We start from the raw sequence: 13,082 nt of genomic DNA, 5'->3' as shown, positions 1-13,082 counted from the left end.
CAGAGGCACGCTGTCAACCAGTACCTTGCCCTGGCCACTGTTTCCGCAGCTCAGAGAAGGGACAAGACCAGCAACATCCCGTCCATCGTCCCCGATGATGACTGGAGGCACATGCAGCAGGTGTGCTTTGTGCTGGCTCCCTTCCTGCAGGCCACAAACATGGTGAGCAGGGACCATGCTATGGTCTGCGAGTGGGTGCCCCTGGTTTCTCTGCTGAACAGGGCCCTCGATGCTTTGCTGGAACAGGGAGCGGCAGCCTTGGACCAGCAGGAGCGGCAACCAGCTGCGCAGTCCACCTCTGAGGGGGAGGAGGACTTGGTGGAGGTCCCTGACCTGGCTGCTGATGAGGGGGATCAGCACAGCGCAGCTGAGTTGGTGCGGGGGTGGAGAGAGGATGAGGCGGCAGAGGAGGAGGATGAGGACAGCACTGACGTCGATGTGCCAGCAGACGTGGCCCGCCTCTTCCCAATGGCAGCGCACATGCTGACATGCCTGCGCAGGGACCCCAGGGTGATCCAGATAAAGCAGAGGGAGGACATCTGGATCAGCATGATGTTGGACCCACGCCTCAAGGGGAAGTTGAGCCAGTTCCTGCCGCCTGCAGGAGGAGACCGAGCGCAACAAATAAGGAGCTTGCAGCAGGCCCTTGTTGAGCGCTTGGAGGAAGCCTTCCCCCAGCCTTCCACCCCCACTGTCCAGCAGCCAGCACAGAGGCAGCAGCAGGTGCCTGCATCCAGCAGCAGCAAGCGCCCCACAGACCTGCTGTCTCTCAGCCACGAGCTCTACAGGACTGTAGAGGCTCCGGCAGCAGTGACTAGAGAGGAGATGCATGCAGCAGCATCCTCCTCCGGTCACAGCCAGCGCCTGACCCGCATGGTGGCTGACTACATGGGGTCGTACAGCGGGCTTGACAGCGATGCCCCTGTTGATCCCATGGAGTATTGGGTCAAGCGCATGGAGATCTGGAGCGAGCTGGCGCAGTACGCCCTGGAAGTGCTGTCCTGCCCCCCTTCCAGCGTGCTGTCCGAGCGCTGCTTCAGTGCAGCTGGTGGCGTGGTCACCGAGAAACGCTCACGTCTGTCTCACAAGTCTGTGGACAGACTGACGTTTCTCAAGATGAACCAGGCGTGGGTGGAAGGCGAGTTCCTGGCCCCTGTTGTCGGCGAGAGGGGGACATGAACTGGCTGCCGGAACCATCGTTAATGTGCCTTACCACCCTTTACCACCTCCTGGCTCCTGCTCACTAAGCCAGCCTGGTTCACTTTGACTATTACGTCGCCTGCAGCCACACATTTTACACCTACAGTGGGCTGCTGTGTACTGCCCTTCTGCTGTCTGTCTGTGTTTCCCACTGCCAGGGTACACAGAATTACCTTATTCTGCTGCCACTCTGCCACCAGCTATTACGTCAAACAATAGCTATATTGGTTGCAAAACCAAAACCAAACAAACCATTAAAAAAAAAAAAGGTTTAATTTTTCTGAGGTGCCCGGGTTGAAAACTGTGTTGTTCCAGTTGTGTATTGGACACAATGTGGGCTGCACGACCGCTGTCTGGGACCTCCTGTTGTGTTTATTTACAGCCCTGGTATCACCGCTAGGTACCAGGGCTATTATGTCACGCTGCCTACCTGCTGCCACACTCACACTGCTCCTCCATACCTCCTCCTGCTGCTGCTGCTGCTGTCTGTCTGTGTTTCCCACTGCCAGGGTACACAGATGATTTACCTTCTGCTGCCACTCTGCCACCAGCTATTACGTCAAACAATAGCTGCTCGCCTACTCCTCCATTCCTCCTCCTGCTGCTGCTGTCTGTCTGTGTTTCCCACTGCCAGGGTACACAGAATTACCTTCTTCTGCTGCCACTCTGCCACCAGCTATTACGTCAAACAATAGCTATATTGGTTGTAAAACCAAAAACCAAAAAACCATAAAAAAAAAAAAAGGTTTAATTTTTCTGAGGTGCCCAGGTTGAAAACTGTGTTGTCCCAGTTGTGTATTGGACACAATGTGGGCTGCACGACCGCTGTCTGGGACCTCCTGTTGTGTTTATTTACAGCCCTGGTATCACCGCTAGGTACCAGGGCTATTATGTCACGCTGCCTACCTGCTGCCACACTCACACTGCTCCTCCATACCTCCTCCTGCTGCTGCTGCTGCTGTCTGTCTGTGTTTCCCACTGCCAGGGTACACAGATGATTTACCTTCTGCTGCCACTCTGCCACCAGCTATTACGTCAAACAATAGCTGCTCGCCTACTCCTCCATTCCTCCTCCTGCTGCTGCTGTCTGTCTGTGTTTCCCACTGCCAGGGTACACAGAATTACCTTCTTCTGCTGCCACTCTGCCACCAGCTATTACGTCAAACAATAGCTATATTGGTTGTAAAACCAAAAACCAAAAAACCATAAAAAAAAAAAAAGGTTTAATTTTTCTGAGGTGCCCGGGTTGAAAACTGTGTTGTCCCAGTTGTGTATTGGACACAATGTGGGCTGCACGACCGCTGTCTGGGACCTCCTGTTGTGTTTATTTACAGCCCTGGTATCACCGCTAGGTACCAGGGCTATTATGTCACGCTGCCTACCTGCTGCCACACTCACACTGCTCCTCCATACCTCCTCCTGCTGCTGCTGCTGCTGTCTGTCTGTGTTTCCCACTGCCAGGGTACACAGATGATTTACCTTCTGCTGCCACTCTGCCACCAGCTATTACGTCAAACAATAGCTGCTCGCCTACTCCTCCATTCCTCCTCCTGCTGCTGCTGTCTGTCTGTGTTTCCCACTGCCAGGGTACACAGAATTACCTTCTTCTGCTGCCACTCTGCCACCAGCTATTACGTCAAACAATAGCTATATTGGTTGCAAAACCAAAACCAAACAAACCATTAAAAAAAAAAAAAGAGGTTTAATTTTTCTGAGGTGCCCGGGTTGAAAACTGTGTTGTCCCAGTTGTGTATTGGACACAATGTGGGCTGCACGACCGCTGTCTGGGACCTCCTGTTGTGTTTATTTACAGCCCTGGTATCACCGCTAGGTACCAGGGCTATTATGTCACGCTGCCTACCTGCTGCCACACTCACACTACTCCTCCATACCTCCTCCTGCTGCTGCTGCTGCTGTCTGTCTGTGTTTCCCACTGCCAGGGTACACTACACAGATGATTTACCTTCTGCTGCCACTCTGCCACCAGCTATTACGTCAAACAATAGCTGCTCACATTACTCCTCCATTCCTCCTGCTGCTGTTGCTGTCTGTCTGTGTTTCCCACTGCCAGGGTACACAGAATTACCTTCTGCTGCCACTCTGCCACCAGCTATTACGTCAAACAATAGCTATATTGGTTGCAAAACCAAAACCAAACAAACCATTAAAAAAAAAAAAAAGGTTTAATTTTTCTGAGGTGCCCGGGTTGAAAACTGTGTTGTCCCAGTTGTGTATTGGACACAATGTGGGCTGCACGACCGCTGTCTGGGACCTCCAGTTGTGTTTATTTACAGCCCTGGTATCACCGCTAGGTACAAGGGCTATTATGTCACGGCGAGCTGCCTGCCTCATTGACTGCCTGCTGCCACACACTCATCCTCCTCCTCCTGCTGCTGAATTTACCTCCTGCTGTCTTTGTGTTTCCACTGCCAGGGAGCACATACAATGGCGCTTCCAACATGCGTGCGCCCACCAGCTATTTGTTACGCTCAAAAATAGCTGCATTTCTTTAAAAAAAAAATTGAAAAGAGAAATACGTGAAGAAGAAGAAGACGATATTGAAAAAGAAGGAGAAGGAGAAGATGAAGATGAAGAAGAAGATGAAGAAGAAGATGAAGAAGATGAAGAAGATGAAGAAGAAGATGAAGAAGATGAAGAAGATGAAGAAGATGAAGAAGAAGAAGATGAAGAAGAAGAAGAAGAAGAAGATGAAGAAGATGAAGAAGATGAAGAAGAAGATGAAGAAGAAGATGAAGAAGAAGATGAAGAAGATGAAGATGAAGAAGATGAAGATGAAGAAGATGAAGATGAAGAAGAAGAAGATGAAGAAGATGAAGATGAAGATGAAGAAGAAGATGAAGATGAAGAAGATGAAGATGAAGAAGATGAAGATGAAGAAGAAGAAGATGAAGAAGATGAAGATGAAGAAGAAGAAGATGAAGAAGATGAAGATGAAGATGAAGATGAAGATGAAGAAGAAGATGAAGATGAAGAAGAAGATGAAGAAGATGAAGAAGAAGAAGAAGAAGAAGATGAAGAAGATGAAGAAGAAGAAGAAGAAGAAGAAGAAGAAGATGAAGAAGAAGAAGAAGAAGAAGAAGAAGAAGAAGAAGAAGAAGAAGAAGATGAAGAAGAAGAAGAAGAAGAAGAAGATGAAGAAGAAGATGATGAAGAAGAAGAAGAAGAAGAAGAAGAAGAAGAAGATGAAGAAGAAGAAGAAGAAGAAGAAGACAATATAGAAGAAGAAGAAGAAGATATAGAAGAAGAAGATCTAGAAGAAGAAGAAGAAAGATAAAGAAGAAGAAGAACAAGTATATACAGTAACACTACTGAACAAAATTAAGGACACAACTTCTCTTTCCACATTTTTTTTTAAAGGAACATCCCCACATAATCACTTGCTGTTGTTACTTGGAAAAAAAGATGTTTCTTGCATCGTTCACCCTCAAAACAAGTGTTGGAAGCTATTTAAGGCCAATTCGAATAGTCAGCTCGAATAGTGAGCTCGAATACCGACTCGAATAGTGAGCTCGAAGTCCGAGGTCGAATCGAATAGTAAAAATTATTCGACTCGAATATTCGACTGACCTCGAATAATTTACTATTCGAATTCGACCAAACTCGAATTTTAAAAAGGGGTATTTGAGCAACACTACTTGCCAGGATCGCACTCGCCTTGCGCTAGTGCTGTGGATCCTTCCTAGCTTATTCCTGTTTTCCGTTTGTCTGTCTTGTCTGATACGAACGCTTGCTGTAGGCTCGGTGAGGTAACCCGTTAAGCAAGCGCTCGCGTCCTCTGTTTCATGTTTGTCTGTCAGTGGTTAGTTAGGCGTGCTTGTCTCTGTTGTGCTTAACACGCGGAGACCGCGCATAAACGCGTGCACTGTTGCGAATGAGTGCGGTTTTCGCGTTTAGCTATCGTTTGTTATTTTCCTTATCTTCTTATTGTATGATTTGCTGTGCCTTTGCTACTCTCGTGCTCTGCCTTGCTGTAGCCTTGTGTCACCTCTGGCAATCGCCTCTCTCGCGATTGCGTTTCTATTTCATATCTGCTGTTGTGTATGCACCGTCGCGGGTTGGCGACTAGTTTGGTGCACACACATACAATCTGTCCCTGTGCTCATTCTCTTTCGCAATCGCTTCTCTTGCGATTGCGTTCTCACTAGGGATGGTCGGAATGCCAATTTCCGATTCCGTGGTAAATCCGCATTCCGCCATTGCCAAATTACCGATTCCGCCTTCTGCTACCAATTTCCGCATTTTCCGCCGGAAATCGCGAAAATTCCGCCCGACTTTAACATCGATTTTCTTAAAAACTATAAGGTCTTTTTGACAACTTTTTTTTGCATCTTGTTCAGAAGATTCTGTTTAATAAACCCTGAAAATTTGGTGTTTCTAGGACTTACGGGGGCTTTGCCATTAACCGTTAAAGTCGGCGGATTTTTACTGTAATGTAAAATGCAGAAAATAGGCAGATGCAGATTTTTTGCATTTTACATTACAGTAAAAATCCGCCAACTTTAGCGGTTAATAGAAAAGCCCCCTTAAGTCCTAGAAACACCAAATTTTCAGGGTTTATTAAACTGAATCTTGTGAACAAGATGCAAAGAAAAGTTTTCAAAAAGACCTTATAGTTTTTGAGAAAATCGATGTTAAAGTCGGGTGGAATTTCCGTGATTTCCGGCGGAAATTTCCGCGATTTCCAGCGGAAATCCGCCTACCGCACTAGAATTACCGATTTCCGCATTCCGATGCGGAAATGCAATTTCCGATCGGAATTTTGGAAATTGCATTTCCGCGGAATCCGAATGAGCATCCCTAGTTCTCACTTGGTTTCCTTTGTTGTGTGTTCGCCGTCGCAGGGTGGCGGCTAGATTGGTGGACATACATACATTCCTCATCTGTGCTTATTCTGTCTTGTGTCGCTGTTAGCAATCGCCATCTCTGGCGATTGCCTTCTCACTTTGTCTTCATGGTTGTGTGTTCATCGTTGCAGGGTGGCGACTAGTTTGGTGGACACACACCCCCTCTGTCGCTTTGATCTCTCTCTTTCAGGGCTATCTTGCCCTGCGTTTCTTCCCTTCGTGCAATTCTTGTCTGGCGTGTGTGGTAGGGCAGAGGAGCCGTTCCTCTGCACTCCACAGCTCCACCTGCCGACAGGAATCTCTCTCTACAGGTGCATTGCACCTTTTGCTGGGTTCCCTCAAATTACATGCTTGTGGAGGATTTCCGTAGTGTCAGCGCACGTCTTGTGCGCTGATCACGGAGAGAATTCCACAATCGTTACACCACTGTATGTGTATATGAAAAATGCTTTAGGATGTAGTTATACTATTTGGCCAAAAGATGGCCACAGTGATTTTTTGTTCATGCGACCTGTAAGCGTCCGGAAGTACGCTTACAGGAAGCACAATAAGGCTGGGAAAATCACAATGATCGCGCTGCTTCTCATAGCGGCGGGAGGTGCGGATATCTCAGTCCCTGGGGGTGAAAGGATGGAAAAAGGGACAGAGCTATCCGCACCAGTGGGGGTAAAGTGGTTAAAAAATGAATACTTACCTGGCCAAATCAATCATTTCTCTTTTGCTGCTTCAGAAGCTGCAGACCAGCTGGGATCTCCTTCCCCTGTTGTTCCCCATCTTCTTCCCTCCTTATTATTCATCGACTGACTAGAGCAATCACATCATCACCATAGAGTAAATTCGGGGGCATAACCACAAGTCATGAGGCCCAGCAAAACTTTGATGGGGCCCCTCAATGTTCACACCCTTTTCATTGCTTACTCTTGACGACCCTCATAGGCAGGGGTCCCATCTTGTGAGTGTCATAAACAGGTGTGGACATCATAATCTTCACGCCCATCAAGTGTAGTCACAAAAACACCTGATCTGAAGGATGGACTGCTTTATCTGAGGGAGTGAAGTAGAAGGTTGGCCCCTAGAGCTCTAGCTTTGTCTTAAAAATATTAGCCAAATTGTTCTTTCCTTGCACAAGAGGCTATTCAAATGCTTGCACAAGCCCTAATCATGTCCAGCTTTGACTATTGTAACATCCCACTCTGCAGCCTATCAACAAACATACTGGCACCTCTCCCATCCCTACTGAGCTCTGCTGATCATCTTATCCACTTCTCCTTCCCCTCCTCTGATGCCCGGTTTGCCAATACCACCAGAGTCTTTTGATACTCTCTTCCTCACCTTGTTTGCCATGCTCTGTACCTAGAAACTTTTAAACCCATTGTCACAAGAGCCCTAGTGGTCAGAACGCAAAATGCCTTCCAAACGGTGCCAGCGCGCGGATCGTGCGAACTCTGGTCGCAGTCAATGCGTAGGAACCGTTGGCCGCAGACAAACCAGAAGGGAGCCTGTGAGGTACGGTAATTACAACTTACACACGATTTCAGGGTATAACTGCCACCACCACTGGTATGGGCCAGTGGACCCGACTGACTGACTAGTCCTGTGAATAAAAACAGTTAAACACTCTATTCTTTCTAGATATCAACAATAGTAGTAGCGTCTCTCCAGAGACCTGGGCTCAGTTTCTGTGTATGGCTGAAAAGCAGGGTAGCGGAACAGTGAATGATTTTGATAAAGTCTTTTATTCACGACAACATAAATAATTAATATATACAGACAATTATTAAAATCAACAATTATTGAAACATTAATAGCCAGTATGAAAAATAAAAGAAAGGGAGAAAAAATACTTAGTTCCTGGAAAGATGTCCTTTAGTGGGAAGAATCAAAGTTCCTTGGTAAAGTCCTTTGTTTCAGCTCAATTTAAAATCCAAGCAAAATGGAAAATGTCCTTTGTTTCAGTTCAGACAAGATGGCCGATCAAGATGTGTCCTCTGGCTAGCACCAGACAGCTCTCATGCAGATGGAATGTGGAGGACTCCGGGGCCCGCCTGCCGGCCATGTGCTTTTGATGAAGCTAGTTTGGGGGTGTGGCAATGCCGGCCCCCTCTGAGTTACCAACCAATGACAGTTCATTCCCTCTGAGAGATTTTAGGGCTAAACTTATAAAATGCCGTAACTCATGAACGATACATGTCATATTTAGGGGGATAGCAGATTCATACTTGTCGGAAAATACCGATTAATATGACATCAGACATGGCTAGGGCAGCGGGTCAGGTTCCTGAGAAGATTCATACCGCAATAACCGATGGTGATGAATTTCATATCAGCACGTTGGACAGACTTTAACGAATAAGACTATATGAATTTTATAGCTGTGCGATATACGGTCTCCATTTAATAGGTAAGAAACCCTATCCCACAGGTTTTCATATCTGTCTTTTCAGTGCCGCTCCGGCTGCTTTGTCATGGCCCCCTGGAGAGCCAGTTTCCTGGTTCTTTTCATGGGGCCATCTGGCTGTGGGGGGAAAGGAGCTGGTCCCTGCAGGGAATCTGGCCACGTGCAACATTCCTGAGGGGTGAGGGGAATGCTTTGCTCACAGGGGAACAGATCTCTGGATTAAAAAACACACAAAAGTGTTGTTTTCTGATCGCTTGCACGACTGCACAGATCCGACAGGAAGCGATCAGGAAATCGGCTGTGAATTCTCTAGATTCACCTGCGTTACTCACGGCTGTTCCGTGACACCCATCTTTAAAGCAAACCTTTGCTCTCCATAGGACGAAAATATTAAGCTCTGTCAACAAGCCCTTTTCAACAGGTTTCTCTCTACTTAGGTACAGAATAGGGCCAGGAGCTGGAGTTAAACGGAGTGCAGAGGGCCCCCACATGATAGTGTAGCCGACTCCAGCACTCATAGGGGTTAAAAGGAATGGGTGGAGCTGGGTTCCCGGGCTTTGGCTGAGGGCGGGTGGGGGCAGAGGGTAGTTTATTTAAGGAAGGGGCGGGGCCAGGGGCCTGCAGCGTACAGAGGAGAAAGCTCCCTCCCTCCCTTGTTTTGTTATTTTTCTATAGGTTAAAAGATTTTCTTGTCATTGCAGCCGGAGGGGTAGGGGCTCCGGAGGCTGGTACTATTTATGAGCGATTTGCCACGGAGCAAATTCCAACGTGTGACGGATCATCGGGAGTAGCGACTATGTGGGCATGCAGTTGTCCCCGAGCAGGCGACCGGGGCTGGGGGCCGGTTACAAGGCTGCATGCTAGGTATATGGTCTTCTGGTGTTCAGGCAGTACCTTTGGACCCCTTGCCTCAGCTCTCTGGGCTTTTTGTATACGGTTGATATATTCTGTAATAAAATGTGTTTTTTGGTTTTTGTAACGCTTGGTGGTGTATTCTCCACAGTCAGCATGCAACGCATGAGCTGGCGTGGAGGAGGTACACACACTAGCACCAGGAAACAGGCTATCCCTAGTATAGTGGAGGGGAGGACTGACTCCAATAGGAGATTGTGGCGCACAGAGCCGGTGCAGATCTGACAGCCACAAACAATGCTTTCGTAATAACGTCTCAGCGCAAAGTAGCGCTGAGCGCACAAACCAGAACTGAGGAGATCAGGACAGGTAGACAGAATGAACGCTTGCTAGCTAGCGGCTACTTAGCGACAGCAAGCGTCCAAAACCAGACAGACTGGAATTAGGCAGCCAATGCGATGCGGCGATGGCGTGCCTCACAAAGACAGGACAGGATAGTCAGAAAATAGCAGGATTAAGATAGATGAACGTAACACAGATAAATATACAATAAGTATGTTTTCCTAGCGTATTACAATTACAGCTATCAATGAAACTATTTGTAACGTCTGACTAACATATGTATATATCGGCAATGAACCGATATATGACATAAGCAGGAACGCTGACTAGGAATGGAGTAACACAGGGAACAGGACTGAGAAGGATTCGCTATCTCTTCGCAGAGATGAACGCAATCCACAAACGGTAACAGAACAGGATTCAGAAGGATTCGTTATCTCTTCGCAGAGATGAACGCAATCCACAAACAGTAACAGAACAGGATTCAGAAGGATTCGTTATCTCTTCGCAGAGATGAACGCAATCCACAAACGGTAACAGGACAGGATTCAGAAGGATCCGTTATCTCTTCGCAGAGATGAACGCAATCCACAAACAGAACCAGGAGCAGGGTAACTACCTCAGCACGGGTGGTCACGGTACGCGCAACCTACCAAAACGTGCTGGAAAGCTGACTAACTGCACACAGGATATAAACAGTTCGTGTACGTATACACCAGCGACACTGATGTATCACGTAACACAAATACAAGGAAAATAATAAACGTGCTGGTATGCATATATATTGGCAATGAACCAATATATGATGCAAAGACCAGCAAAGTATCTTTATAACAAGAAACACGATCGGGGGCTAAAGCGACAGCAAGGCAGGCTTAAGCTGAAGCTATGAAAACCCAAGGAAACCCTGCAGGAAGCAGATCTTTATACTGAGGTCATCCAATGGGAGCAGACATGCAGATTCCCACACAGGTGAATGATAATCAGTCACAAGCTGACAGCAGGGAAAAACAGACAAAGCTATACAGCTTGCATGGAAATAGATCAGAACTGCCTGAGCTGCAGCACTACTTCCAGCAATAGCTGCTGCAGCAGCGATCATTACAGTACCCCCGCCTTTAAAAGCGGATTCCAGACGCTTTTCAAAACCGAAATTCCCAACAAAACAGTCTGACTGATAATTCATGATGACCGGGACAGCCCGGCAAGACCGAATTCCAGACTCAGTCCCCACAAGACTGGACCCATCAGAACCAGAACCTACAGAACCATGCCCATCAGTACTACAAGCCCCAGTGTGACATCCATCAGAACCATGATTTCCAGAAGAAAGCCCTCCTTTAGTGGGAAGAATCAAAGTTCCTTGGTAAAGTCCTTTGTTTCAGCTCAATTTAAAATCCAAGCAAAATGGAAAATGTCCTTTGTTTCAGTTCAGACAAGATGGCCGATCAAGATGGCCGCTAGCCATGTGTCCTCTGGCTAGCACCAGACAGCTCTCATGCAGATGGAATGTGGAGGACTCCGGGGCCCGCCTGCCGGCCATGTGCTTTTGATGAAGCTAGTTTGGGGGTGTGGCAATGCCGGCCCCCTCTGAGTTACCAACCAATGACAGTTCATTCCCTCTGAGAGATTTTAGGGCTAAACTTATAAAATGCCGTAACTCATGAACGATACATGTCATATTTAGGGGGATAGCAGATTCATACTTGTCGGAAAATACCGATTAATATGACATCAGACATGGCTAGGGCAGCGGGTCAGGTTCCTGAGAAGATTCATACCGCAATAACCGATGGTGATGAATTTCATATCAGCACGTTGGACAGACTTTAACGAATAAGACTATATGAATTTTATAGCTGTGCGATATACGGTCTCCATTTAATAGGTAAGAAACCCTATCCCACAGGTTTTCATATCTGTCTTTTCAGTGCCGCTCCGGCTGCTTTGTCATGGCCCCCTGGAGAGCCAGTTTCCTGGTTCTTTTCATGGGGCCATCTGGCTGTGGGGGGAAAGGAGCTGGTCCCTGCAGGGAATCTGGCCACGTGCAACATTCCTGAGGGGTGAGGGGAATGCTTTGCTCACAGGGGAACAGATCTCTGGATTAAAAAACACACAAAAGTGTTGTTTTCTGATCGCTTGCACGACTGCACAGATCCGACAGGAAGCGATCAGGAAATCGGCTGTGAATTCTCTAGATTCACCTGCGTTACTCACGGCTGTTCCGTGACACCCATCTTTAAAGCAAACCTTTGCTCTCCATAGGACGAAAATATTAAGCTCTGTCAACAAGCCCTTTTCAACAGGTTTCGATAGTCCCAGTGCTGGAACAGTGAAGTGGTGGGGGATGGAGGGAAGCTTCTCTATTATCCAGAGGTTTCTCTCTACTTAGGTACAGAATAGGGCCAGGAGCTGGAGTTAAACGGAGTGCAGAGGGCCCCCACATGATAGTGTAGCCGACTCCAGCACTCATAGGGGTTAAAAGGAATGGGTGGAGCTGGGTTCCCGGGCTTTGGCTGAGGGCGGGTGGGGGCAGAGGGTAGTTTATTTAAGGAAGGGGCGGGGCCAGGGGCCTGCAGCGTACAGAGGAGAAAGCTCCCTCCCTCCCTTGTTTTGTTATTTTTCTATAGGTTAAAAGATTTTCTTGTCATTGCAGCCAGAGGGGTAGGGGCTCCGGAGGCTGGTACTATTTATGAGCGATTTGCCACGGAGCAAATTCCAACGTGTGACGGATCATCGGGAGTAGCGACTATGTGGGCATGCAGTTGTCCCCGAGCAGGCGACCGGGGCTGGGGGCCGGTTACAAGGCTGCATGCTAGGTATATGGTCTTCTGGTGTTCAGGCAGTACCTTTGGACCCCTTGCCTCAGCTCTCTGGGCTTTTTGTATACGGTTGATATATTCTGTAATAAAATGTGTTTTTTGGTTTTTGTAACGCTTGGTGGTGTATTCTCCACAGTCAGCATGCAACGCATGAGCTGGCGTGGAGGAGGTACACACACTAGCACCAGGAAACAGGCTATCCCTAGTATAGTGGAGGGGAGGACTGACTCCAATAGGAGATTGTGGCGCACAGAGCCGGTGCAGATCTGACAGCCACAAACAATGCTTTCGTAATAACGTCTCAGCGCAAAGTAGCGCTGAGCGCACAAACCAGAACTGAGGAGATCAGGACAGGTAGACAGAATGAACGCTTGCTAGCTAGCGGCTACTTAGCGACAGCAAGCGTCCAAAACCAGACAGACTGGAATGAGGCAGCCAATGCGATGCGGCGATGGCGTGCCTCACAAAGACAGGACAGGATAGTCAGAAAATAGCAGGATTAAGATAGATGAACGTAACACAGATAAATATACAATAAGTATGTTTTCCTAGCGTATTACAATTACAGCTATCAATGAAACTATTTGTAACGTCTGACTAACA

This window comes from Hyperolius riggenbachi, chromosome 4 (assembly GCF_040937935.1).
Source record: "Hyperolius riggenbachi isolate aHypRig1 chromosome 4, aHypRig1.pri, whole genome shotgun sequence".
NCBI lineage: Eukaryota > Metazoa > Chordata > Amphibia > Anura > Hyperoliidae > Hyperolius > Hyperolius riggenbachi.
Note: the sequence above shows the minus strand (reverse complement) of the source record.